Source organism: Arvicanthis niloticus, chromosome 27 (assembly GCF_011762505.2).
Source record: "Arvicanthis niloticus isolate mArvNil1 chromosome 27, mArvNil1.pat.X, whole genome shotgun sequence".
Taxonomy (NCBI): Eukaryota; Metazoa; Chordata; class Mammalia; order Rodentia; family Muridae; genus Arvicanthis; species Arvicanthis niloticus.
In genome coordinates, this window is record NC_133435.1 from 23,797,882 (window position 1) to 23,823,576 (window position 25,695).

Below are 25,695 nucleotides of genomic sequence, written 5' to 3' on the forward strand. Positions count from 1 at the left end.
CCTCTTCCTGACTTACTTAAAGTCAGTTAGCTGTAATTAATACTGTATCTAATGCTCAGTTGGAATTACAGCTTCTCGTGTGCCAGTGACCACATATCTATTATCCTGCTTCATCTGCAGCCATAGGGAAAAGACATATCCTCATTCGTAGTTGCAAAAACTGTGTGTCAGAGAGTACAATTCTTCCAGAATAAAAAAAGACGGTAAATAATGAAAGGATGGACTCCCATGATCCTTCATCCCCAAAGCCTATCTGTTCTAGGGCTCAGAGACAAGCTCTGACCTCAAGTATTGTTTCTTGGCAGGGTCGGTAGTGTCTAAGGATGGGTGCAAAGCACAAGTGCGGTGCATCGCCATGCTGAGATGCACCCGCCCTGCTGTGAGAGCAAGCAAGCACGCAGTCTCTGATGGGGAAGGAGCAAGGGCAAACATGGCTGCACAGGGAACGCTCTGAAAAGAAAGCTAGCAGGGAGAATGGGACCCTGGTGCTGTAGGTCCCTGCCCTTATAGCTGTCTCCTCACCCTAGTCAGTCAATAGGGAGAGAAGAAGCCTTGAGGCTAACTCTTTTCCTTTGTCTGTGGAACATGGACTTGGAAAAGGCTTGGATTGCCTTTTGTTGGGATCTCTGAGACATTAGACTCAGTAAATACGTCTCCAGGGACATCCCTTCACTTTTTTTTTTCATTTTCCTGAGCCCTAGAGGATGCAGGAGTCCAGCTGATGATAAACCTGCACTGATAAGAACTCCCACAGCTCTATGGTCAGCAAGTCGTTGGGTGTTTTTTTTTTTTTCTTTTTCTTTTTTCTTTCTGTTTTCTTCTTCTTTTTTTGGCATGAGTAGAGGGATAGGAAAGGGCAGATTTGCTTTTATTTTATCTCTTGGTGAATAGGAACTGTGTCTACATACACCTGCTTCTGAGACTACCAGTTTCCCTGGTCATAGTCATCTCTGGGGCAATACAATTCCTTCGTTTTTATCCTGATGCATAATGCAGCAAACCTTTCTCTTCTTTCTGAGAGAGGCACATGTCTTGCCCAGCTGTACCTATTCCCAAACTCTTGAAAGAATCATCAGGTCAACTGTGCCCTATGCCAAGAGTTACTCTTTTTGTGGAAAGAGAAACTCACAATGGTTGTAGCAGAGAAGTAGGGCTGGTGCACTAATGATGATTAGTTTTCTTTTTTATGAATTATATGGATAATATGAAGACAACAAACACCTTCTATAGAAGTATGGCTAGGCTTCAAGCCTCTTCTATGTGAATGACTGGCAGACACTTGCAGAACCTGGTGGTCATTCATTGTCTTGTGGCATGATATGGGCCTGAGTTACAACATGGAATCTTTGAGGATGGGTTGCAAAAGGAAGTCTTAGAACACTGTTAATAATGTTTCTGAACTACTTAGGCTTTCTCAAAGCACACTGTCATATCTCTGGGTCTTTGGTTCATTTATAATCTTTGGTAATTTGAATTGGGCCTCTTCAATCCCCTTTAAGCTCCTAATGCTGGAAAGTAAAATACATTCAATAAGACAGTGAAAATCCATTTGCTCCATCCCATTCCCCCTCCTAAGGAGAAGCCACAGTGAGACCTGCAGGAAATGGAACTTGATTTTAAATTCTATCAATAGATGTGAAAATGAAAGGGGAGAAATGTTTGATTGATTCTCTCACCCCTGCATCCGTCTGCTTTACAGTCAAAACTAGAAACTCGGGAGTCTAGTCCATTGATTTCTTCCATGGTGGAGGGATGAACAAGTCCACCAGTCATTTCTTTAAAATAATATCTTCGAGATACTCTTTTTAATTACAGAATAACTGTTCGGTCCTTGAACTGATTCCCAAGCACGTGCTCACTTACAGACTTTAACAGAAACGTGCAGCTTGCTTGTCCTTGAGTCTGGCAGGATCATCGTGCAAATGCAAAAGGAGAGGTGTATGATGTATTTTCTATGAGGCACCTCATGGTCATGGGTTGAAACATGCAAGATGATTGTGGCTAAGAACATATGAATTGTTAAAGCTTGCCGTGGATGGAGAAGTTTGGTGTATGATTAATTCAAGCTCCCTTAGCACTGAAGAATAGTTTTCTTGGTACAACTGCAATATGGTCTTTGTTTGTTTTGCTTTTGTTAAGAGAAATTGGGGAAAATCTTTTAACTTGTTAGGGTTCCCCCTCTTTATCTTTTGTTTCTTTAAAAGGATCATTCGGTGTCATGTGTTTGAATGTTGTCTTACATGTATGTATGGACACTTACATGCCTTATGGCCTCAGAGTCCAGAAGAGGACCCTTAGAGTAGTTGTGAGCTGCCTTGTGGGTGCTGGCAATTGAACCTGGATCCTCTAATAGAGCAGTTAGTGCTCTTAACTCCTTAGCCAGCTCTCCAACCTCCTTTCTTTATCTTCTCAATGAATAGCTCACACGCCTTGAGCACTAACTCTTGACCAGCCTTTGTCCTAGAGGCTGCAATCTGTAGCACTCGCCAGTTTCTATGGTGTGAACCCTCTCATCGTGATCTATCCTCTCCAGCTTTTGATGTGGTTTTGTCCACTTGAAACATTTGATAGACATTGTTTATGAATGTGAGGCTGTTCCATGAAAAAACTAGAGGGTAGAAATCATATTCATCTATGTATTGGTACCTATATACAATTTGCTTAATGGAGATTCTAGTCTCTTAGGATAATGGCTCTGAGGGGACACCAGATAGGGGATAAGATAGTATTTGACTAGGGAAATGATTACATTACCCCAAGAGAGAAAGTATTGGCATAGAAGGATACAAAAAGGGCAGACTAGATGGTGGGTGACTGGGGTAAAAGTTAATTAGCAGGTGGTGGTAGTCTAGACTCCCACCTGTGAGCCACAGTTCTGGAGCCTGTGATCCAGACTCAGACTGGTCAGTTTTATTGGCATTTTCAGCTGGGAAAACATCCACTTGCCTACTCATTTGCCAGTGAGAACCTAGAGTGGCCAGAACTGAGCATGTCATAAATGTGGTGACTCCAGGATTTGAGCCATGAACCCTGAGGAAAGATCACATGGTTCTTTGGTTCTCCTTCTTGAGGCTCCTGATGTTACAGTTTTGTTCTCTGCGTATATTGCACATAGAGAAATAGCTGATCTTAGATGAGGAGCCATATCTCTGACTTAGGCAGAAGAGACTCTAAGAAAATCCTACTAGTTATCAGTGTCCCCATTTACTGTGTCCATGTTATCAAACGTAACTCAGATGTCTGCTAAAGAAGGCTGTTGCCTGGTCAAAGCCTCTGGGATGGATCAAAACCAGTTAAGAGTTGTGGTGACTACTTCCAAATGCATATGGCTTCCCAGGCTGGACCACGAGTGTCTGATTATAACTAGTAGTTTGATTCTAGTTGATTCTAACTGGTTCACAACATTATGTTGTAACAGAATAGCTTTGAGGGAAATACTTGCCCCTTAATGTTAAGATTTTGAATGGTCTTTCCAATCATAGGATCTGCTTAATCTGCCCTACCTAAGTGACTCTTAGAATACAGAGAAAAGTGCTCACTTATGGCAGCACATAGACTAAAATTCTCTGCATACTAAACGATACAGAGATTAGTATGGCTCCTGCACAAGGATGACATGCAAATTCGTGAAGCGTTCCATATTTTTCTTTTTTAAATACAGAGACAGGACAGCTTTCCCCTTTATGTAGCACAGACTTGCAAACAGCAGAAGAACACACTCCTGGAACCCAGCCTGAGTGGAGATCGTCTGGTTGAATTGGATATATCTTGGGGTCATTGTGATGGATTGAACCTTAGGACTATCTAGATGAAGAGATACCTATTTTCTGGTATGTAAACTTTGTTTCTGTAAAGAATGAACTGAAGGGAAGGCTAGGAAAATGCAGGGCAGGAAAGTCCAGAAATGTCTCTGTAGCTCTTTGTTTTACAGTTCTTACAGATTTTCAGTGGCAAATGCTGTCTGTTGTGTAGACCAAACAAACCTCATGCCCCTTAAAAGCCTGCCCGTTATTAAGTCTGGATTTTCTTCCTGGTGGTTTTGTGTTTTGGTTCAGGCAAGCTGGTGTCTGGTTTCATTAAGGCTGGAAAGCTAAATAAAAAGGGTAGATAATTAACCTTTCCAACTCACCTGCAAAGTAAAATATGCATGGAAATGACAGTTCTTAATTAGCTAAGGGCAGTGGGCAAACATGTGTCTGAGAAGCCTCTGGGAAACTGAGACTGCAAATACACCTGAATTTCTATATTGCTAAATGTAGAGGGAAAATTAACATCTCTGCTGAAGATGGCCAATAGCTCAAGTGGTTATTGCTCCTAGAGAATAGCTTTCAAATTCTGATGTGCGTTGTTGGGAAGGCAGACTTGAAGGAACAGTCTCCTGTACACATGGTAGGCTGCTTATGTCTGTACCTTTTCTATACTTCCTGGATATCACATCTTTGCATGTATTTCTCCTAGTGTGTACTGGACATTTTCCTATTGTCTTATTTTCCCTGGATGCTCCCCTCTGATATAGTTGTAATCGTGCCAAGTCTGGGGTTTCTTCCACAGAATATTAAAACTAGATTTGGATTTGAATTGGAATCCATTCCTGGTCTTGGTGTGGGGTTGGAGGAATAGATCCAAGACAAGCTGGGACGTTGGTAACTGTGGCAGTTCAACACAGAACCCAGTGAGGAGGGTAGCTGTAAAATAATATAGCATGCAACAGGGATAGAAGGGTACATCTCTCAGGCATCAGGCCCACCTTCTATCCCAAGAAGAGCCATCATACTGACCATGTCATGTGTTCCCTAGAACGTGGACATGGATTTGGGCTTCTTTGCTGCAGTTACTCTAGGGAGACAGCACATCTCAATGAGTTGATCCTTGTGATCTAATTGGCTAACTCAAAGAGTAGCTAGATCCAGTCAGTAAGCAATCATAGAGCAGGCTTGGAAAAGCTGTAACAGTAACCAGGCCATGTCCATCCGTGGAGCAGGTGCCTGGCCACTTACTGGGCTGTGACACTTGCTATCTGGAGCATAACAAGCAGAAACAAGGTGTGGAGACAAAATACTCAGATGTTGAGGTAATGGGTGGTGGGCAGGTGATTACAACAGAACCAGGCTATCAGTGAGCACTGGTGTTCGAAAAAGACAAAAAGTCATTAGCTTGGGTGAGCTGCAAGGATGGCTTCCTGTGGTTCCCTGGAGTCATAGGCCAGAGAGGGAGGAGAATGAAGATAATTGTCATTCTGCACCTGTTGTGAGCCAAGGACGAATTCTGCATCCCTTCTGTGTAAGAGAATGTTCATTCTGGGCTGGATCCTGGCCAGAGCTGTTGTTGTTCTCTCTCTCTCTCTCTCTCTCTCTCTCTCTCTCTCTCTCTCTCTCTCTCTCTCTCTCTCTCTCTCTCTCTCTCTCTCCTTGTCCTTTTAAGTCTTTGATTGGATTGTAGACTCTCCAGGAAGGCTACCTCCCCTTCTGCCTCTCCTCAGGTCTTGTCATAGGTACTTGGCATACATCTCTAAGTTGGGTACCTTGTGGCGGTGGTGTATGAACAGCTGCTTTAGAAGATTTCTGGGGGTTGTGTCTGAGGCAGTCTGACTGCCCTTGCACTGCAGTCTGTTGTAGTCATTGGATACGCTGACAACAGTAGTTAACACTGTGACCTGAATATGTCACAAGTGGGTAGGCAGAATCTACCTACATGGGGTTCCCCAGTGGGGACATCTAAGTGAGAAAGACTACAGGCCAATAGCTGTGAAGCTTTACAACTCTCCAGGATGGACTTCAAGAGTCCTAGGGTGTGACTCCATACTCCTGCTCACCTACCTGGAATTCTCACAGTATTTACCTGTACTGATGAGCTGAGCCCACTGAAGTATGTGCAAAAGTACAGCCAGCATCTGAGATATTACATTTAAACCAGTATCAGTCTTTTTGTTTTGCAAAATCAAGGTGATGATACTCTCTCCTGGGGCTGTTGTGTTAACCTGGGAGTTGCTGAATGACGACTTTTGAGAAAAACTGTCCAGGAGAAAACATAAGCCTTAAACAGGCAGATTCGGTCACAGTTTCTCAATAAGGGCAACTTTCTGCAGACATTCTCATGGATCCTGAGACATTTGATGTAATTAATTATTTAATTAATTTCCTTCGCTCAATTATTTGGTGAAGATAATAAATCTCCCTGATTCTCAGATTCCTCCAATTCTGCTATACAGGTTTAATAAGGATTTTATATGATATTCATAAAATACAGACTATGTAGCAGTAGATGAACAACAAACTGCGCATAGCATCACAACACTTCTGTTTGGTGTTTATAAAATAAGACATAGACCCATTTTGACATGACTTCCTTTATGAAAATACCCAGCGGGTATAGTATGATGTCACGGTGCTGCATCTGATGGGTTACATCTCTATGTTCTGGCTGTGTTGTCATGGTAGCGCCATTGTGGCAATATGTGCACAAATACCCAGTCACATGCTTATTGGAACTAGAGTATTTTATTCTAACTTTCAAGAAATTGCTACTGGACAGATTGCAGACCCAGGTCTGTGAACATGCAAGGGTTCTAGAGTGCAAGGCTTGAGATTCTCCTGTGTTCTCAGGGCTGTAGCTTTGAGAATTTGTTATAGCTTTCAGTCACCTTCCAGCCATAAGCACTGCTATGGTGTATGTGGTATGATATATGTCATGATGGTGTGTATATACATATATATATGTGTGTGTGTACATATATACACATATATATGATATACATACACACATATATACATATATATATGTATATATATATGATGGTGTATATCTCATAGAATATATACACACACATATATACATGCGTATAAACATATGTACACACACATACATACATACACACACGCACACACACACACACACACACACAGAGACCCCACAATAGGCCCATGTGTTGAAAGCTTTTTCCTCAATGCAGTTTTCACATCTATGGCTTTTAGAAGCTGACTGAATCATGGGGTGCAGATTTAGTGGGTTCCTATCCACAGATTTGTGGTTGAATGTTTCAGAAGGAAGTAGTGGAGACTGAGGATCCCCGGTCTGATTCTGGGAGTGGCTGGGCCTTTGCAGGATGGATGTATCTTGTTCCTTGTATCCTCCTGTTGGTCTATGATTCCCAGCTGCCATGGAGTGAGCAATGTCCTCTGCCATGCGGTTCTGTGGTCATGGTGCTCTGTCTCACTGCAGGCTCAGAACGGTGGGGCTGTGGACCGAACTCCTTGAAGGCATGAATCAAAATAAACCCTTCTTGCTGTAAATTGTTTTCTCAGGTAGCCTGTCAGATCTACAGAAAGCTGATGAACACAGAAAGTGTCCATCTCATATAGAACCATGATAAATCAAACTAAGCTGTTATAAGGTAATTGTAACTCAACAGCATCCTGTAGAACCTTTTTTCTTTGTCTAGAAAGACTATAAATGAATGATAAATGAGATCTTACTATGATGTGTGTGAATGTGTGAGTGTGTATGTGTGTGGTCCTAGACACCATAGAGCTGTTTAATATTCTGCAAAAATATTTTTACAAGTTCAATTCTAGCTACTATAATTATGACAATAAATTTTCACACCCTGACACCTATTGCAATAGCAACAGAGTTCTTTTCTTGAGACATTATTCAAATAAATTATATCTGCATTTAAATTAATCTCCAGATCATAGAAATTAGCAATGAGAAAAGCACATTAAATCACCTAGTCTATTTTTTTTTTCCTAGAGGAGAATTGATCTTCACATTGGGTCCCTCGAGCTTTGTCTGGTTGGTTTTAAATGTCTTGAATAAGTGTTATTCTGATTCTGGGTGGTCATTTCACTAACTTCCAGTGGGAAGATCTCTTTCACAGCTGTTAGAATACAGATTTTTCCGATGTAACTTGTCGGTGCTCGATGCCTACAAACACTGGACAGTGCATTTTCCAGAGGAATGTGTGCATTTCCATGTGTCTCTGTGTGGGCACACAGGCATTGAAGGGCGTGGGGGAGCCTGGGTAGGAGGAACACAGAGACAGAGGGCAGCGGGGGAGAGCAGGGGACTTGGTTATATTTGATACTTGTCTGTTGTTTGCGTTCATATTTTAATACCCCGACTGCTTAGAGAGTGGACAGGCAGTATTGGAGCCACGGGAGGAACACTGAAAAATATGGATTACCTGATGCCAAATTGGGTTATAATTATATAATATTTGGGAAGTCAAAAAATAAATCCAGATGCTAACTGAAATGTTTCTTAGCTTATGGTTATTTTTATTATTTATTATTCTTACATACGTTTGAGATCTGAAGTAGAAAGGCAGAGCCTAGACATTCTAATCTTAATATTTTTTATTTTTGTAATTCATTGATGCCTTCCAATTAGATAGATAGATAGATAGATAGATAGATAGATAGATAGATAGGCAGGCAGGCAGGCAGGCAGAGTGAGTGTCTTTACTCATACAGAGCTCAGGAAATGGGACATTATTGGGCAGGGGACCCTTCTTTAATTCTTGTTTTATTTAATTCAAACATTATCAGTTTTCTTATTTATAAAGTGGGATGAACAGGAGGCCTGAAGCAAACACTTTGTCAATGTTAGGGACAACAAAAGTCAAACATTTTTCATCATTAATGATGTAATCTTTATCAAAACTAAACAAGTTTAATATTTGATAGAGAAGGAGTTGGTTCTCTAGAACTGACATGAAAAGTACAGAAATTCCATCTTCTGGAATGTTCTAGAACCACAAGACATCTTCACCATAAGGTGACTTCTGGAATCTTCTAGAACCACAAGGCGCTTTCAGCTCACTTGGCCTCTCTTGAGTTGTTTGAATTTCCACTTTCACACAAATGACAAGCATGAACAGTTGCTATAATTACAAAACAAAACAAAACAAAACAAACAAAACCAGTAATAATGATAGCTGTAGTAATAATGGCTCCAAGGGTCTCGTTTCCATTGAGACCCAACTCTTCCTTCTCAACACAGCCTTTGGTTCTTTGTTAAGGGCTAACAGAAGCTATCTGATGTCTTCACACATTTGAATGCACCGGCCTTTGCTCCAGGTGACTCCACTCCTCATTTCTTAAGATCACCCACTTTCACATCTTGGCTTTCTCTTCTTGGTCTGTGTATGGCTGACCGTCCTCAGTGTGAGCCTCAGGCAATTCCTTTCTTCACAGTCACTAAGTACACTTCCTTAGTGCCTGGGACAAAGCAAAGCTAACCGCATATTTGCTAAATGGGTGAGCATAACCCAGGCAATCTAGTATTATCCCATTCTAGAAAAAAAACAGTGGTTTTTGTCTCCCCATTACTTTATCCCATCTAATCCCTCATTAGAAGAAAATGTACAAAGACTTGTTTAGGAATTATTTAATTTCTCACAATCTATTCTTTTTGATCAGCCAGATGCAGAGTAAGAATCATTTTAGCCCTTCCTCTCCCTTCTCTTCCATAAAAGGAGAATATCTTGTACCATCACACACTCTTTCTCTTCCTCCCCCTCCCCCTCTGCCCTACTTTAACCTCTGGGAGAACACAGAATGTGGTGGTGCTACTCAGGCTGCTGCCCATGTTTGGAAAGTCCTTGAGAGACACAGTTAGAGAAGTCCCCTCTGAGGTTCCCTAGAAAAATTCCTGCCTTCCTGCAGTTCCTCCCTTCTCCACTAGACACCGTTGTAGGCTCATCTTCTGTGACAAACAATAATAAGATGACATACTTTTAGAAACAGGTAAGGTCTTGGACATGGTAGTTGGTTGAAGGATGATGTTCTGTAAAGAATCAAACAAAACCCAGTAAGTTATTTGAGAGGGGATGAAGCAAGTGGGTTTAAGATTGATCCTGCCAGCAAACACAAGCTCACTTTGCACTGCTATATGTAAGTTTACACACAAGTGTTAACAAAGCACTCAAGGGTAAGGAAGCCTAATAACTGGACAGGACATGGCTTCTGATGCTCTGGAGACTACCAGCCAGCCAATCACTAGCCCCTGCTTGTCAGTTACCTAGCACTACATAGACAGAAGTGAGGGAACCACCCAGCCGAATGTCCATTGTCTGATACGCACAGTTCTCAAGCTCAAATATTTGTTGGTGGTGAGAAGCTGAGATCAGAAGACTGGAGAATGGTAGAAGAAACCATTCACACTTTGTTCCCAAAGAGGCCAATGTTTGATCAGTCATGTCTCCAAGCCAGGCACTGACTGCAGGGAATGAGATGTTAATTTATGCACATCAGGTGCCTGGGAAGCTAGTTGTATAATCTGTCTAATTCTCAAACTGACATAGCTGCCTCTTTGTAATGCAGGGACCTGGGATGACTGCAGATTCCACCTGCAGTGGTGACCTGTGGGACCGCAGCACAGGTTCCATCTTCTAACTTCCTTTAAAATGTTTCTGTACACCCCACTACCTTCCCCCTTCTCCCTATGTGAAGCTGCAATGCCCTAGAGGTTAGTTAGACTCTGAGGAAAATGTGCAGCCTCACAGAACAACTGGTGACTAACTAAAAGTACTTCTTATTACCTGCGGGGAAACAGTGTTTGAAAATAAAATATGCTTATTTCACGTGGTGCTGAAGAGGCCATTTGGAGCCGTGGGAAAGAGGACCCAGCTTTGCAGTACTGAAAGTTGATGTAGTTTACTTAAGATGATGATGATGCTCACAGGAAAAAAACTACAATGTCTGTTTCTTGGGGCTGGGTGGTATACAATGATGGAAGAAGAGGAGAGAAGGTGGAGATCATGAAACTGTAACCAGGAAACCAGAATTCACCCCCTAGCCACATGAATAATTGGAAGCTCTTAAATGCAAATTGGCATGGTTATAGATGACATAACATAAAGTTGGTGTCCCCAGAGGTGTAGAGAGGTTTAATTGTTCAGCTCCCAGAGCTTGTATGAACCTACATTTGTTATAAACTACATTTTCTAGTGTCTTCTCGGCAGGTGCCCTGGCTGGCAAAGCTGCCTCTATGTGGCTCCCAGTGGTAGGCAGTGGTCACAGGGCATCGAATAGCATTGCACCACAGATGTGGTGTGACAAACGGAATTCTGTTTGTTTTTTAGCCGCACTCTTGACCCGCATAACATTTGCCACTAGGTTTTTAGATTCATTTCCTCATGTCTGTGCTGTTTCTTCCTCAGAGGCCCTAGGACAACAGACTTCATGAGGAGGTTGGTGAGGAGGATGGGAGGTAGTGTGTCAGGAGAAAGTTCTGGTTGAGAATGGGGGTGGGGGTGGTAGTGGGGTGGGGGATGGGAGTAGGGGTGTCTTTCTGATGGACCCGTTATACTGATGGCTCCTGTCTCCCCTAAGAACTTGAAAACCCATATGGTTCTGCCTCTTGGAGGAGATTTTGTTGTTTGCTTTGTTCTGTGTTGGGTTTTTTTTTTTGAGATAGGGTTTTTCTGTAGCTGTCCTGGAACTCATCTTCTAGACCAGGCTGGCCTCAAACTCAAAGAGATCCTCCTGCCTCTGCCTCCTGAGTGCTGGCATTAAAGGTGTGCCCCACCACCGCCTTTTATGTCATTGTTTCTGTGGCTGTTTTGTGGCTGATAGCAACCCTCCTCCAGAATCACAGCTGGGAAAACAGCAACAACAATCCCAGTGGTCACCCACTAACATCTCTGCAGCATGTTTAAATTTATGTTCATTAATTTCTAAGTCTTTTTAGAATGCATCTCAGTAGAAATCACCCCTGGGCATGCTGTGGATACCCTTACCTGTGTCTTCAGGCAAGTGCTTCATGTGAGCTTGCAGCCCACTTGTATGGCTCCTGTTGGCCACAGGCTGAATGGGTCTGTCTGAGCACTGCTGTGGACACTGGCTTTCAGTTCTGCCCGATTCTCAGTCCCTCACTCTAAGATCGGTCCCTTTGGCTCGCCTGCTTTGGTCTTTCCTTCTAGATGTCCAAGCCTCAGCTCTTTGCTTTCTCTAGGCAATTTGTGGCTCGGTCACACTCCAGATCTAGGTGAAGTGTTGTTTGTGGTCTAAGCAGTCTGTCTATGGTATTCTTGGGTAGCAGCAAGGACTGACCAAGATGTTACCAGAGGCTGTTAATGCTAGGCAGGAAGTCACATTCAACCCTATACTCCCAAAACAAAACTACTAAGCTGTAACTCCGTTTTACCATTGTTAGGAAACTATGGAACACCTAAATTAACATCCAGACATATAGCTTTTTGATCCTATGAAAATATTAAGGCTCAACAAGTAATTAGTGAAATTGCCCTCACTGCATGATGCTCATTTCAGGGGCAAATTGAATCTGTAGTTAGAGACAAATAATTTTTAGGATCTGAGTGATCTCTTCAGGTCCTAATGCACCTGCCCTGGACTCTAGTGTAGGAAGCACTGGATAAAGTAAGAGCAGGAAAGCCTCTGGTGATGAACAAGATGAGCTCCTGTCTTTCAGCCCTTTGAGGTAATTCACCTTTCTTACTCCCAGGGAGTATTTATCTAAGGGATAGCTTTGCATTATGAGGCATGTAAATAAATCAGCCTCCAGGGTGAATGACTGAGACCTATCCTTGGGTTTCTTCCTGAAAGAATTGTTTTTGGACAGGGTCTAACTCGATAGCTGCAGAAGTCAGACCAGGCTAGCCTTGAAGTAACAAAGATCTGCCACACCCTTAGGTGAAGAGCTATAGCAAGTGGTTACTGAAGGAGGGAGAGTATGCTTTCCTTAGGGACCAGGCCATGGTCAGTCTAAACACACACACGCACACGCACACGCACACGCACACATAGCAACAACAATTATAAAGGAACAGGTTATGAGTTCAACAGGAGAGATGAAGACATGAGAGGAGTTAGAGAGAAGAAGGGAGAGGCAGAAACGTGAATACAGTAAACTTGTGTACGAAATGCACAAAAGAATTTAAAACACATTCTAATGAAAAAGCACGATGTAAAGAAAATGCATGTATATAACCCTGCGCAGTGTGCGGCTTCTGCTTTGCTCACTGTGAAAGCTATCATTGTGGTTAGTTTTTAAAGGTGACTGGGAAATCCCATGACTGGCATAGTTTATCATGGCTCCTATCAGAAACTCATAAGCCAAATGAAGCATTAGTGATTTATTTTGTTCCAACTTGGAAAGTACAAACAAAATACTCATCACTTCTCACTGTAGACCAAGCCCCTACTGAGGACTTATGTGTCTATAAAGGAGGAGATCATGTCAAGCCTGAGCTAGATCTCGAGGAGGAACTAGTATTATTCCTATTTGTTGGTGATGGAAACTGAGGATAAATGCTCCTTAAAGTCACTCTGCTAAATAAAAGATTAAAATCCAGATTATCTGATTCAAAACCCACTCTGTCATATTACCCTGTTCTTTCCTGATTTGTTTCTGGCCAACTTTGGGGCTTTGCCTTCTCCTTTTAGATCTGGCCAAACACAACAGCTCTGCCATGTCCTTCTGCAGCACCCACCCCTCTGCCTGGGACCTTCAGCCACACTCATACCGTACCTATGCCCTTCATCTCTGCTTTCTCTTTCTTTCACAAAATTAAAGATAAATTAAAGTTTTTATTTTATATTTAAATTTTTCTGTCTTAAATTTTTATGACTCTGCAAATTCAATATCCTACATCTCTTCATCTACATGCTGTATCTACATGCGGTATCTCATACTATATCTACATGGTATGTCTACATGCTGTATCTACATGCTGTATCTACATACTATATCTACATGGTATGTTTACATGCTATATCTACATGCTGTATCTACATACTATATCTACATGCTGTATCTACATGCTATATCTACATGCTGTATCTACATACTATATCTACATGCTATATCTACATGCTGTATCTACATACTATATCTACATGCTATGTCTACATGCTATATCTCTTAACAAATCAAATGCTAACTATACTGACTCAGCTCCAGGGCTTCTGCTGAGTAACTTGAAAATGATAGTCTTCAGAAAAAGATAAATTCCATGCTGGTTCCACTGCAGTCTGTGGGGGAAGATCCAAGGCACCCTTGTGTCCAAGCACTGTTAACTAATGAATGGACTTTGGCTAGTTTGCATTTGATGCTAACAGAAGAGTCAGTGTGGTAATGTTTCTCTATGAAATGGAAATTTTGCTCTATTTTGTTTTGTAAACTTCTTTTCTTTGATCCTTGGCTTTTCTCTGCCTGGGGCACTATTCTCACTGTATTCTGGCTACAAGCAGATAAGCAGTTTAATGGGGATTTTAGTCAGTTGGGTCCAGAGTGGAACAGGTTAATCCTTCACATCTCTTTGCATGGAATTACTAATCTACAAAGTGTCTGGTCTGTTCTTGGATCAGACCCATAGGCGAGTCATACCTACCATCACATCATGGCCTCCCAGGAGTTTCCAGAACTCTCTCTCAACATCCAGCACAGCACGTCCCATGAAAATCTTCTGTTGACTGGATGAGCTAAAGAGAGAATGACAGGGCTGGAGAGATGTTCCAGTGGTGTACAGCACTTGCTGTTTTTGCAGAGAACCCAGGTTCAAACCCCAGCCTCCAAATGATAACTCAATCATCCTAATCCCATTTCCGGGAGATCCAATGCTCTCTCCTGACCTGCATGGACACCAGCACTCATGTGGGTCATATACATGCATGCAGGAAAAATATTCATACATAAAATTAAATAAATCTAAAAATGTGTCAAGCAGAATGTGTATTACTTTGCTATTGCAGTAACAAAACACCCATGACCAAGACAATTTATAAAATAAAGCATTTACTTAGGTTTACAGTTCCAGAGGGTTAGAGTCCATGATCACAGAGAAAAGGTATCTGCTAAGAACAGCTGACAGCTCGCATCTTACTCCATAGGTAGGAGGCTGAGAGGTACACTGGGAATGGTGTGAATCTTTTGAAACTTCAAAGCCTGACCATAGTGCCACACCTCCTGTAGCGAGGCCAAACCTCTCAATCCTTCTCAAATAGTTCCACCAACTGGGGACCAAATATTCAAACATATGAGCCTGTAAAAGTCATTTTCACTGAAGCCAGTATATCACGAGGGGAGCAAAGAAACCATACTATAGGAATGTGGAAGAGGGAGACATAACTGTTCAGAGAGGCCTTCAGGAGGAAGAATCTACGAGGAGCCTTGATCCACAAGTAGGTATTGGTTCTAAAGCAAAGAACTATCTGAGGATCTGAACCCAACAGTGTAGGATTCCCCAGAGTCCTCAGCACAGAGTGGCCAAGATGGGCAAATCCTGGTGTACAGGGGGGCTCCTAAATTATAAGCATCTAGTTGAGGAGCCTACAACTGGATGTAGGGCGAGAATGTGTCTGATTAAGCTTTTTTCTTTGAGAAACCATAGCCCTTGCTGTGTTGTGACTCTGTGTGCTAGTTGATCTGTTGTTGTTGTTGTTATCAACTTGACACAAGCCTGACTCATCTAGGAAGCCAAACTTCAGTTGAGAAAAAAATGCCTCCATCAGATTTGGCTGTGGGCATCAGGGCATTTTTGATTAATGTTTGGGGGCGGGGCACAACTCACTATGAGTATTACCATCCCTGAGCAGGTGGTCCTGGGTTGTATAAAAAAGGAGGCTGAGCAAGCCATGAGGAGCAAGCCAGTGAGCAGTTAACCATGCTCTCTGCTTCACTTTCTGCCTCCTGATTCCCAGGCTCCTGCTCAGACTGCCCTCAGTGGTAGACTGTGTCCTACAAGCTAAAAGAAACTCTTTCCTCCCCAAGTAGCTTTTGATCAGTGTTTTGTCACAACAGAGAAAAAAAAAAGCAGAACAGTACCACTTTATGTCCTGTGTAAACTTACCATCTTGATAAAGCCGCCATTTTTGTTTTATTGAGGGGAAACTGAAATTAAAAGTAAAATAATTGTCAATGTTCCATGATAAGTGATAGAGCTAGGACACAATCCAGAACTCAACCTTTTCCCCATGCTAACTGTTTTGATGAGTAACTTAGGGTTCTCTAGAGGAACAGAACTAAGTGTGAGATACACACACACACACACACACACACACACACACACACACACACACACATATACACACACACTTCCAATGATCAAATCAAGAAAATCTCTCTCAGGTCTACCCAGCAACTTAGATTTTGGTCAATTCCTGATATAGTCAAATTGACAACCAAGACAAGCCATCATAATAAGCAAAAGAGAAGACCAGAATCCAGTTTTCTAGGTAGGAAGGCACGAGGTTCTTGAGCTTCCATGGAAGGGTTTTCTATACCAAGGCACAGAGACACCTACCAGAGAACACACGAGTTATACTGTGACAGTATAATCAACTTTACCCTGTTGCATTAAATAGCTAGTAATGGGAGTTTGTCTCATCCTCTTATGACTTGCTGTTGTGTGTGGAATTCAGGAATGAGTGGAGAGAGTGCATATCCTGTGGAGCCTTCTAGTCAGCCCTTTGGGGACTCATCTTCCTAGCGGCAACTTGTGTGTCCAGAGCTGCCTGCTACTAAAGTCAAGGAGTATTTTAGCCCTGTGCTGCCTCAGGCACTTTTAGACTCCTAAATAATCTCTACAAGACTATATTGGGCAGGAGAGACCACACAGCAAAATGTCAGGCTTTTTCCCCCATGTTACCTGATGAAAACTTGAAGGACATATTTACTGAGGGGTATGTGTGTGTGTGTGTGTGTGTGTGTGTCTGTTTGGGGGTATATGTGTGCACATGCACACACATACTCACTCACACATGCAGGCATAGATGTAGTTCTGGGGACCAAACCCAGGGCCTGGACATGCTAGGCAAGTACTGTACTATTTAACTCTGAAAGTTAGAACAAATACAGCTACAATTATGACCACAAATAAAAGGTTTGCTTTTCTTTTTCCTTTTCTTTTTGACACTCTTGAAAAGCTATAGAGACTGTTTCTATAATTTCATTAAAATATCTGACCACCATCTTCTACTATGGGGTTTGCACAGGCAGCCCCCGGGCTGTGCACATTCCTCATGATCAGGACACCTGTGGTGGGCTGGGAGTTAGTCCGTGAAAGATCAGCATGGATAAGATTCACGATATGAGCCCATGGATGGAACACTGGCAATTCTCATTTGCTGACCTGGCCAGCAGAGACGAGTTTGGTGAAAACAAGACACAGGGATTGTTTCCGACAAGTTTTGCATCTAACCTGTTAGTGAGCAGTCCGGCTGCCAATCGCATGTTGGCTTCTGGACCTAGGTAGGATCTTGGGCTCATTTTTCTCTCCCTTTAGCGCTATCATTCCCAGAGGGCAATGCATGTTAGAATCCTGTTCCTGGAGCTGCTTTGTCAGGAGACAGAGATATAGTAAGAGGCTGTTGGGAACAAACAAAGACATCCTTGACAGGAACGATTTATCTTGCTACCTGCAACATGCCCTTTGGTTTGATAGCTGCTCAGGCTGGCTGGGATTATTTATCTTGAGCTCATGCTGATATATGGAAGTGTGCTCCTGGCAGGCTTCCTTCCTTTCTTCCTTCCTTGTCTGGCCAGTCTCCGCTCACTCTTCCATATCAGAGGGCTGTCAGCCAGCATTGTCCAGGGGAATTAGAGAGGAGGGGAAGTGCCTAGAATATCTGAAGAGAAATGATCTTCCTTGCGGGCAGAACTTTATCAGTTTCTTTTTCTGCTGTCTGTTAAGCCTTAGGAAGTAAGAGAGTCCTAGGAGAGGCTGCAGCGCATACAGGGAACGCTGTGTTCTAACCCTCTTGGTGGCTGGTCGGCTTCCAGTGGACCACGTCTCACCTCATGCGTTCTCAGAGAAATGCTTTCTTTGCTTCCTTCTGCTGCTGAGGCTACCAGATGATGCTGCCTCATGACAGGGACAGGACAGCAGCCCTCTCACCTAAGATAATGCTTCTCCCTCTGTTTCCCCTTTGTCCCCGATGTCCCCTAGCCATTAGTTATTTACATACTCAACTCAGGCAAAGACCTCTTCTCAATGTTCCTGGTTTTACATCCTACACTGGGCATTCCTCTCTGCCTACTGGGGGAAATTGGAAAGCTGGAGCAAAGGCTGTTCAGGGAGTTTCTGAGCACTGATCCTGGTATTTTTTTTCCCAGTCTCAATGCTCATGCCCAAGAGGGCATGTGATTGTATCCTTGTTGGCATAGTTGGCTTACCAGGAAAGCCCGGGTGTGAATGACACCAAGCTGGCAAGAGGCAGATGTTTTTCTCAAAAGATATTGTCTGGGGAAAGTTTAGTGCATTTTCCAGCCCTCTGGGTCAGGGAAAGGACCAATGAGGGATTAAAATACCCATGAGTGAGTGACAGCAGAGATGGCTATTTAAAACAAGAACAACATGAATTTTTTAGGCAAATGGGTGGAATTAGAAAATATTATCCTGAGTGAGGCAACTCAGACCCAAAAGGACACATGTGGTATGTATTCACTTATGAGTAGATATTAGCCTTAAATCACGGGATACCCATGCTATACTCCACAGACCCAAAGAAGCTAAACAAGAAGGAAGGTCCAAGTGAGGATACTTGAATATCACTTAGAAGGGGGAACAAAATAGTCATGAGAGGCAGAAGGAAAGAGGGAACTGGGTGGGTGAGGACATGGGGAGGGGAGTGGGAGGGTCAGGATCAGGTGTGAAGAGAGACAGGAGAAAGGACCAGAGGGACAGGAGAATGAATGGAAAGATTCTGCTGACAGGGGGTAGAGTGGGAGGGTGGAGGGCATCTCTAGGAGGTGTCAGAGACCTGGGATAAAGAGGCTTCTAAGAGTCAATTAGGGTGATCTTAGCTGGGACTCCTAGCAGTAAGGATATGGAACCAGAAGAGGCTGTGTCCTGTAGCCAGTCAGGATACTCAGTGGAGGGATAAGGTAACAACCCACTGACAAAATTTATGACCTCAAATTTGTCCCATCTAAAAGAAATGCAGGGTCAAAGGTGGAACAGAGACTGAGGGAATGGCTAGGCAATGACCAGCCAAACACGAGACCCATTCCATGGGCAAGCATCAGTCCCCTGACACTGTTAGTGATGTTCTGTTATGCTTGTAGACAGGAGCCCAGCATAATTGTCCTCTGAAAGGCTCCACCCAGCAGCTGACTGAAACTGATGTAGTGACCCACAGTCGACCAGTGGATGGAGCTTAAGGACTCTTACGGAAAAGCTGGGGGAAGGATTGAGGACCCTCAAGGGAATAGGAACTTCACAGGAAGACCAACAGAGTCAACTAACCTGGACCTTTAGGGACTCTCAGAGACTGAGCCACCAACCAAAGAGCATACACAGGCTGGACCAAGGCCCCTGGTACATATATAGCAGATGTGCAGATCAGTTTTCATGTGGGTCCCCCCAACAACCAGAGCAGGGGCTATCCCTAAAGCTGTTACATGTCTGTGGAATCCATTCCCCTAATTGGGCTGCCTTGTCTGGGAAAAGGCAGTGGGAAAGGATGTGTCAAAACCTGGAGAGACATCATATACCAGAGTGGGGGGATACTTAGGGGGCCCCACCCTCTCAGAAGAGAAAGGGAGGAGGGAGTGGGAGGAATCTGTGGGGAGGGGGGCAGCGATCTGGATGGTAAAATGAATAAATAAATAAAATAATGGAAAAACCAAATCTTACAAATAAACTGCAGAGTGCTCTAATGAAGCTCTACTAACTTTGGCTATGGTAAGGTGGGAAGCTCAGTTGCTTGTGGCTGCAATGATGACCTCTTATTTTCCTGCATTTTTATATCTATTGCCTTTTGTATTGTATGAATGCATTTCCTATTCAAACCACATGAGTCAAACTCCAAGAAAAAGGGGTAGAAAGAAAATGGAAATGATTTAGATCCAAGTTGAATTATGAGCTAAGCATGTGGAGGATGGGCGTGTATGAGGGCCATGGAGAAGAGTCTTTAGAAGAGCCGGATTTGAGAGGTGTGATGTCAGAGAGGTGTGATGTCAGAGGGAGGTGTGATGTCAGAGGGAGGTGTGATGTCAGAGAGGTGTGATGTCAAAGAGGTGTGATTTCAGAGAGGTGTGATGTCAGAGGGAGGTGTGATGTCAGAGAGAGGTGTTATGTCAGAGAGGTGTGATGTCAGAGAGGGCTGTGATGTCAAAGGGAGGTGCGATATCAGAGAGATGTGATGTTATAGAGAGATATGATGTCAGAGAGGTGTGATGTCAGAGGGAGGTGTGATGTAGGAGAGGTGTGATGTCAGAGAGTTGTGATGTCGGAGAGAGTTGTGATGTCATAGGGAGGTGCAATATCAGAGAGGTGTGATGTTGGAGAGGTGTGATGTTGAAGAGGTGTGATGTCAGAGAGTGTGATGTCGATGATCTCATGTAAAAATCACAAGAAGGAAAGGACAAGTGGATTATACACATGTGATCAGTGTTCGGGTATTTATTTCTAGAACCTAATAAGATGGGATGTGAATTTAATGTTGAGGAAAAAAACATAGTAGCCAAGCAAGGAATAGAAATGTAATATTTCAGCCATGCCCCAACCTAGCCTGTCAGGCTCCCAGGGGTTGTAAGAATAATATTTGGCCCAGGACCTTTCACAGTGGAGACACACATGTAAATGTCTCATGGAGGTTTGCTGTGTCTTTGAGACAGAAGCCCCTTGGCTATTTTATGTTGTATTTGTGTGGTTTACTTTATAGGCTGTCTCCAGAAATTGAATTTTGAAAACAATTTTAGCCAGGTGGTGGTGACGCACGCCTTTAATCCCAGCACTTGGGAGGCAGAGGCAGGCGGATTTTTGAGTTCGAATCCAGCCTGGTCTACAGAGTAAGTTCCAGGACAGTCAGGACTACACAGAGAAACCCTGTCTCGAAAAACCAAACCAAAAAAAAGAAAAGAAAAAACAGTTTTACTGAGGTAAAGCTGATAAAAAACAAAATATATTTTATGCGTGCAGTTTGTTGAATTTGGACATCTGCAAATTCTTGTGATGACATTAAGTTGTACAGGAGGGCAAAAATTCTCAGAGTTCTATGGAAGAAAACCTTTTTAAGCCAAGAAGACATTTACTGGTGCAGACACCATTTGTCTATACCGTCTCCAAGTCTAGAAGTTTGGATTCAAGAAAGAAAAGGCCCTCAAGAAATGATGTCTTAGCTCTAGGGGCTCAAGGTGTTTGCTGGCACTGTAAGTTATTAGTCATGGCGGCTCCTGACTACATCAGTGTTTTGCTTCCTAGGTGACCTCTTAATCCCGCCCTCATCAAGCCTGCTGGTACAGGGCTGTGTTTCTCCAGTGTTCATTTTTCTATCCAGGAAGAGCTGGGAGGATGGGAAGGGGCTACCTTCCTCAAGACAAAGCTATGAGGGGGTGTGGCTCTCAGAAGCTATCATGTTTATGGCGACTTCCCTGCTTCATGGCTCTGGTCTTTAGTGTTGTGTCCTGAAGTTGCCAGTGCCAGAAGAAAGTAGAGTTGGCAAAAATTCGAATTCAGAAAGAGCCAGTGGTGGCTTTGTTTACGATGCTTCTAGATTGATTGGCTTCTCAGTCATGGCTGGAAACTTACAAAGAAGCAATAATAATAATAACAATGTACTATAGCCTGATTAATCCCAATTCTGCACATATTCAGCCAAAATGAGAATAAAAATAAAATGGCCTGACCTTGAGGATGGCACAGACCAATGCTCTGAGGACTCGTGCCTGAAATGATATGATATGATGTGATGTGATATGATATCCCTCTAAGATATGAGGCATCATAAGTCACTGCTACAAGCCATGAAGGACAAAAGGGTGAACATAGTGCACCTCTGTGAAACCATGCTCGATCAGTGCAGGTGCCTTTACAGTACACAACGGTATTTGTATCGGAGAATTCTTGGACGTGACTTTCTGTAGGAAAGCAAAACAGCACCACATTTCCCTTTACCTTCTATTCTATTAGCAGGAACTTTCCAGGCTTGGGTCGTTTCAAAGGAATGTCTGGAGCCCATGTCCTCAGGTGCAAAGAGGTATTTCTGCCTGAATTCTCATCTGTGAGGAACATCTGTCACCAACTTAGGCAGAACAGGACCATTTTTGGAAGGATGCTTGTGCAATTGTAGGGGAGCTTGAGATCCTGGCCAGCACTGGGCAGGAAGCAGAGCGGGAATGGAGGGTTGGGGCAACGATACTTCCTCTGACAATCATACGCACTGTCTACATGAGCAGATACGTTTCAGCTGATATGGGGTCTTTGTAATCACTACGGACCCCCTGACTGAGACCCTGGTTTTTGTTTTTTTAATATAAAGCGTTGGATGAATAACATCAATATTGAATTTATTTTTAAACGATGGGAATTTCTGACCTTTCTCATTGCAGGTTTTCTTCTGAAATATATGCATTTACTCAGCAGAATTCTGATTTGCTTGAAGGTACACACTTGCTGTCTACCTAAAGCTTGAAGCATTTAATGAAATTGAAATTTTATCATTTAATGGTATAAAAAAAAAAAAGGTGGGGAAGGGTCTAGAGCCCAGTGTGCTTGACATTCAAATCTAACCTTGCACATCCATTCACTAGACTAGAAAAGAGTTCCCTGTGCATTCTCCATCTACCGTGCAATACTTTTAGAGGACAGTAATGAGAATCCTTTGTGGGAGCAAAATGAATATTTGAAGTTGCTTCTTTATTTCGTATCTCACTGAAATACATTTTTTTTTTAGGTCAGGCTCTTTTCTCTATGCTGGCCATACATCCAGGCACACTTTAGGAAAATAAATGCAGACGTACCACCGCTGAGTATATCAGAGTCTTTGTCTGCTTTTCTGAAAGTCACTTGAGAGAGGTCTGATTTTTAAAAGCTGAAACTCACGGTCTTCATTCAGCTCAGCATATTTTAATGATCATTTTAGGTCAGTCTTATCTTTTCCAATGAGTTTAGGCAATGGTGGTTTGTCTGTGCATCTCCTTGTCCGGCACCACAAGCTGCCCTGGTCTCACAGGTTTCAGAGATAGAGAAGAGTTATGGAAAATTGCTATTGTTTTGCCCATCAGGTTCCCTGGGTAGGGCATCCCACAGGCATAGGCTGCCGTGATGATCGGAGTGATAGTAAAGAATGTGGGGAGACAGCCATCTGTACCCCCAGTTCCACACCCTACTTTCTGCAGAGCTTGCCCACTCCTGATTAGCATCTATAGAGCAGGGGCTGGATCTCCCAGCCCTTTCTGGAGCTACACACATTCATGTTTGTGTAACTTTCTCACTACCAGGATAGGGACAAAATGAGATTACTGGCCCTGGTGTTTTAAGAAGCAAGGGTGTTGGCCCATGTTCTCTCCTTTATTTTCAACTGGTGCAGTGTAGACGACTATATCTCACACAGTCATATCTCACACAGTCTCTAGCTCTGGGTTACATTCCAGCTCCCGGTCAAAGCTTTGAGTGAAATTTTCTTACCATCTGAAGGATTCTCCGAGACAAATGCTTGGAAATAGTGACAAGAAGAAATAAATCTGAAATTTGTGTCTTCAACTTCAATATACTCTAACTTGACTATAATAAAGGGAAAGAAAGGAAGGTTGAGCCCCCCTCCAACACACACACACACACACACACACACACACACACACACACACACACCCCAAAAGCAGAGTATAAAAGCTGAAATACAGGAAATGGAAAGATTAACGACACGGACTGGGACTACCAGATGAAGATGAAGTTAGCTCGAACATTTTCTCTTTTAATAGCGTGGATGTTAAAGCAGGCACATCCCATGTGTGTTAATGTTATTCAAGATTTAGTTCTACCCATCCGTGCATAGAGACGTCATTTTAATCATTTGTACCCATGAAGTATGAGCCAAATAATCTCTGGTTCGTTTCACGGGCCATTATTTTCCACTGCGGAGATGAGATGGCCCGTTGGCTGTGTTTCCTCTCAGAGCTTTGTCCCTGAGGCTTGGCTATACTGTATTCCATTCAATTCAAGGTTTAGTGTTTGATTTCTGTGTGGCAGGGATGGGCTAGGTATTTTATTACAGAATCTATTTATCTTCTCTTCACGAGATGTTTCCTTACTCCATCCGTCAAGCTGTGATTCCAAGGTTACCTCAGATAAGAAATTTAAAAAATGGCCAGCAAGATGGCTCAGCAGGTAAAAGTGGTGGCCACCAAGCCCTATGACCATGTTTGATCCCTAGAACCAACATATAGAAAGGAGGAAACGGAGTCCTGCAAACTGTCCTCTGACACATTCTGTCCACATGCACACATGGTACAGGAAGGCAGTAAATAAATAAATGTGAAGAATTTTTTTTAATGATGAGTGATTTTTTTTAATGATTCTTTAATGAAGAATTTGGCTAGTAGAGCCAAAGGGTGAAATGATACCAGAACTAGGAGTAAGACATACACACAACCTAAGAAGCCACAGACCCTGACATGTGCCATCTCACCGTGTTTACCATGTACATGTAAGTATCGTAATGTACCTGGTTGCTAATGTTGAAAAACTTACCACGTCAATAGATTATGCCAAATTGAAATGTGTTAGTATGAAAGACTCTTTTATAATTTCACTCTTACCTTGTAGATATGTGTGTGTGTGTGTGTGTGTGTGTGTGTGTGTGTGTATGTGTATGTGTGTGTGCATGTCAAATATAAGCAAATTAATACCTGAGAGGTGTACAGTCTGGACTATTTGGAGTGTTGCAGCTTGGACGCACAAGACGGCGTGGTTTTTTTCTGGTCTCAGACTATGAGTGACATTCTTAGGCCAGTTTTATATGTTAGGAGTGATTGAAACAGAAGTCCACTGTTATCATCATTAAACGATTCTAGGTTCCCCAAATAGTACTCATTCTGACTTTAAAACTGAATTTCTTTAGTTAACTAAGAACATTACAAGCAAAGTAAAAAGCATTTGTTGTTCATACTGAGTAGGTGCTTTGTAACACACCCTTATTTTATTTTGATTTTTGGGGCAGACATTGTGTTAGAGGTTTACCACCTTCAAGAAATCAAATATGATCTGAGATCTCAGTCAGATTGACCTCATTAATCAGACCAAATTGCCTAGGTTTCCATTTGAATAACCTTGGCTAAAATTATAGGGCAAGCTCAGAGTCGCTACTTCCATGCTAGGCTCCCAAAAGTTCAATAATGATTTTTACTTGTGACAGGCAGCAATGGACTTTATGTGAGAAACAATTAAAATAGCATCAATACGCACTAATACCTTCTACCGAGGGATGGGGATTGTTAAGACACCATGGACCCCAGTAGGATGATGGATAACGTAGGCTAGCGTGGTTGTCATAGACAACCTAATGATCGTTATTTTCCATGGATGAAACTTCCACAATGCCAATAAAACCTTTCTAATGGGCAGAGGCATGTCCCTCAGGAAACATGTTTAGGCGTTGTTAAAAATCCATTTTGCTGTTTCCTCTCCCCACAGCCCTTTTAAGAGATTGATTATTTAATGGTAAGCCTTGTTTTATTTCATCTTGCTTTCTGTTGATACCTTGTTTATCACTAAGAAGGCAAGTTTGTCTACCATTAAAGCAGAAAATTGAAGCTGATCACTAAGGGGCTACAGGAGAGCCATCCATGGGCATTGAGAACGTGGGTGTTGAAGGACAGAAAGACTCTGGACCTTTAGCAAGAAAGCCCGAGGAGCAAGTTTCATTTTCGTCTCAGACAAAGAATCTGCACCTGCTTGAATAATAACAGATGTAACAGATGTGGTCAAGTGTTTCCTGTGAATGCCCTTTCTTG

General features: G+C 42.7%; 1 long non-coding RNA gene and 1 other non-coding gene across 2 annotated transcripts in view; both read left to right on the plus strand.

Moving 5' to 3' along the window:
* Positions 1-25,695, plus strand: part of LOC143439597 (uncharacterized) — a 321,175-nt gene that overhangs the window by 46,855 nt on the left and 248,625 nt on the right. The gene's annotated exons all lie outside the window — the stretch shown is intronic.
* LOC143439880 (U6 spliceosomal RNA) lies at positions 3,541-3,646 on the plus strand. The gene has a single exon (XR_013107887.1). It is a non-coding gene; the product is annotated as a U6 spliceosomal RNA (small nuclear RNA).